This window comes from Rutidosis leptorrhynchoides, chromosome 6 (genome assembly GCF_046630445.1).
Source record: "Rutidosis leptorrhynchoides isolate AG116_Rl617_1_P2 chromosome 6, CSIRO_AGI_Rlap_v1, whole genome shotgun sequence".
In the NCBI taxonomy this organism is placed as follows: domain Eukaryota; kingdom Viridiplantae; phylum Streptophyta; class Magnoliopsida; order Asterales; family Asteraceae; genus Rutidosis; species Rutidosis leptorrhynchoides.
In genome coordinates, this window is record NC_092338.1 from 16,079,935 (window position 1) to 16,084,219 (window position 4,285).

Consider the following 4,285-nt stretch of genomic DNA (forward strand, 5'->3'; position numbering starts at 1 on the left):
CTCGGTGCCGTCATTTTTGCACTTAAGTTATGGAGACATCATCTTCTTGGTACCAAAAGTACCATCTTTACCGATCACAAAAGTCTCCAACATATCTTCGATCAAAAGTAACTAAACATGAGACAACGAAGGTGGATTGAGACCTTGAACGATTATAATTGCGAGCTTCGTTACCACCCCGGGAAGGCAAATGTAGTGGCCGATGCCTTAAGTCGAAAGGAAAGAGCGGTGCCTCTTCGTGTCCGAGCTTTGAATATCACCATCCACTCCAACCTTAATAGCCAAATTCGGGTAGCCCAAGATGAAGCTCTTAAGGACAATAACATCGCACGCGAACTTTTAAACATTCTCGTCTCCCGATTCGAAGTTAAGGAGACCGGACTTCGATATTACGCCGGAAAAATTTGGGTGCCTAGATATGGCGATCTACGAAACCTCATCCTAGACGAAGCCCACAAATCGCGATACTCGATTCATCCCGGCGCCAATAAGATGTACCATGACCTTAAAGAACAATATTGGTGGCCGAACATCAAAAAGGAGGTTGCTAGATACGTCGCCAATTGTTTGACTTGCGCTAAAGTCAAAGCCGAACACCAAAGACCGTCCGGGTTACTTCAACAACCCGAGATCCCGCAATGAAAGTGGGAAAGGATCACGATGGATTTTATCACCAAACTACCGAAAACGTCGGGCGGTTATGATACAATTTGGGTCATTGTTGACCATCTCACCAAATCCGCGCACTTTCTCGCCATGAAAGAAACCGACAAAATGGAGAAACTTGCACGACTTTACATTAAAGAGATTGTAGCCCGACACGGAGTACCGTTATCGATTATCTCCGATCGAGATGGTCGTTTCGTTTCTAGATTTTGGCGTACGTTACAAGAAGCGTTGGGAACGCGTTTGGACATGAGTACCGCATATCATCCCCAAACCGATGGGCAAAGTGAACGTACAATACAAACCTTAAAGGATATGTTACGAGCCTGCGTTGTTGATTTTGGAAAAGCTTGGGACAATCACTTACCTCTCGCCGAATTCTCTTACAACAATAGTTATCACGCGAGTATTAAGGCCGCACCTTTTGAAGCGTTATATGGTTGAAAATGTCGCTCTCCTCTTTGTTGGGCCGAAGTGGGTGACGTGCAAATTTCCGGGCCCGAACTCATTCACGAAATAACCGAAAAGATTCTTCAAATCCGATATAGGCTTCGGACGGCCCGGAGTCGTCAAAAATGCTATACCGACAAAAGACGCAAAGACCTCGAATTTCAAGTCGGTGACCGCGTCATGTTAAAAGTCGCACCTTGGAAAGGTGTCATCCGTTTTGGGAAACGTGGGAAACTAAATCCGCGGTACGTTGGTCCTTTCGAAATCTTAGAGCGTGTTGGAACCGTTGCGTATCGTTTGGATCTTCCGCCTCAACTAAGCTCCGTCCATCCTACTTTTCATGTATCTAACTTGAAGAAATGTCTTGCCGAGCCCGATATCGTCGTTCCTCTCGAGGAACTTGCTATTAATGACAAACTCCATTTTGTGGAGGAACCGGTTGAAATTGTGGACTACGTCGAGAAGGAATTGAAACAAAGCCGGATCCCGATTGTTAAGGTCCGATGGAACGCCAAAAGAGGACCCGAGTTTACTTGGGAAAGGGAAGATCAAATGCAAAAGAAACACCCTCATCTATTCCCGGTTCCGGAAACGTCAGATTCTGAGGAAGAAACTACGATTACTACGCCTGCTTAAATTTCGGGACGAAATTTCTTTTAAGGTGTAGGTAATGTAACATCCCGCCTTTTTCCGTCAATTTTCCGTTTAACTATTTAAGTTCCGTTATATGTTTATAACACATCTCGTTAATACGCGTTTTAAATTATCATGTTTAGGTAATTTAACGCACCCGCAACCGAACTCGAGGGACTAGTTCCGCCAAAACACCAAAGTGGTGACTAGCTTTTGACTAAGTCAACCACCTCCCCACCATTATCCATTCATTTCTCTTTTTCTAAAATACTTCCATATTTTTCTCTAATTTCATCAAAAGGAAATCATCATCCAAATTCGTTCAAGAAGGATTCAATCAAAACAAATTACATATTTGGACTCCTCGTGATCTCCTCTTCGATTCCATACCGATTTCATCAATTTTGGGTAACTTTCTAAAATCACTAATCTTATGTGTTCTTGAGATTTTTGAGTTATAAAGTTGTTAATTAGTGTCTATGACTCAAGTCTAGTATGATTATGTGATTTGTATGCTTGTTCTTGCAATTTTGATGTAACTAGTTCATTATGAAAGAACACTTGCATAATCTTGAGTTTTAGGTGTTCATATGTTGTTTGATGATGAAAGTTCATGTTTTAATTGTGTTCCTAACATCACTAGCTTCAAATTGGTATGTAGGTTGACATGGATTAGTTTCATAATCATGATTGTTGAATTTGTGATTTTGGGTTAGGGTTTGATAGAAGTAAATTGAATCTTGATACATTAAATGCTTGATAATGTTAATTGTAAGTGTTAGGTTGTGTTGTATGCTTAATTACCTTCGAAACGGCATATCGTTCATGTAATTTGGTTGCCAAATCATTAAATTGCATTTATGACTTGTATGCATTGAATGATCACTTGGTTTGAAAACTCAGTTGTTACAAATGAGGTTTTTGATTGATGAATTGTGTTTAGTTGCATTCTACGTCAAAAGAGCTTTCCAACGATATAAGGTGCGAGTCCTAAGTGTTAGCGGTTTGTGTTTTATGCACAAAAAGGTTTTGGATTGAGACTTGAACATTTGGGACTGGCCAGGCACCAGCACCCGGCCTTTGCCGCGGCGCGGCCCCTTCCTGTCGCGGCGGGACATATAAGGGGGCCAGGTTCTGACCTCCTTGTCCCAAATGTAAAAAATGTTTGGCACGTTCTAGACCTCCAATTCACATGCAATTTGTTCTAACATGCTTATATATGAATAATTAGCATAGAAAATTTGTTCGGGACCCGACCCGAACATGTTGACTTTTTCGTTGACTTTGACCGACCAAGTTTGACTTTTTGTCAAACTTAATCAATTAATTATGCAATCTTTCTAACATGCTTTTATACTTGTGTCTTGCATGAAACTTGATGATTTGATTCACATGCTATATTAATCGAGTCGTATTGAGCCATAGGACTAATTGAACATCTTTGACCCTTCGTGACTATCGTTATTGATACAACCTATTTGTTTAGGTCAAGACTAGCATTGTTCTTTGCACACGTTACTTGTCGAAGTACTTTTTGGTTCGTGCATACAAGGTGAGATCATAGTCCCACTTTTACTCTTTTTGAACTTACTTTTGGGATGAGAAAACATAAACGTTCTTTTAAACTACGTGAACACAAGTACAGGGAAAACAAACATTCTACATACGAGTTTGAACATAAATCCTCAATTCGATTATCATTAGTTACATCAGATGGTGTAAGCGAGAACTTATGTTATATGGCCATATGGGTTTGACAAACCCTCACTTCGGACGGTTCGCTACCGCCTACGGGTGAAATATATTTTCGGAAAACAGTGTATGTTCTAACACTATTTTTACGGGGTTCAACGGACGAAATGTTAAGCTTTGATAATTGAGTGCTCGTGAATATTAACTTTTAGAATGTACTATGACTTTATCGGTGTTGCAAATCTTGTGGTTCAACTTACTTTTACTCACTTACTTATTTAAACCTATGATTTCACCAACGTTTTCGTTGACAGATTCTCTATGTTTTTCTCAGGTCCTTGAACTTAGGTGAATGAAGTGTGGATTCGTCGCGGTGTTTAAGACGCCACATTGTTGAAAGGGTGAGTTAGTCGCGGTGTTTAAGACATCACCCGGGGGACTAGTGATTACGCGGTGTGTAAGTAACACTAGTGGATGTTATGAACTCCAACGGACTTTCATGTACCGTTCTCTTGCGTACTTGGTTAACCATGGTTGTGCGAATTGTCCCTAGCATATTATATTATGAACCATATGCTATTATTTGTTGCTAGCTTAATGTGAAACGTGGTTAGTAGTTTATGCATGATGGATTGCATGTTCGATTGTATTGCTAGCTCGTATGTTGTATTGTGTAAGTGTATGCAAGTAAGTAGGTTATATATGATCATGTATAATTATTGCATTCACTAAGCTTTGCTTACCCTCTCGTTGTTTACCATTTTTATAGGTTCGGTGTTGGACAAGGGTAAGGGCATCGTTTTGGACTAGGGATCCCGCTTGATGCTAGGGGACGCTTTTGGTT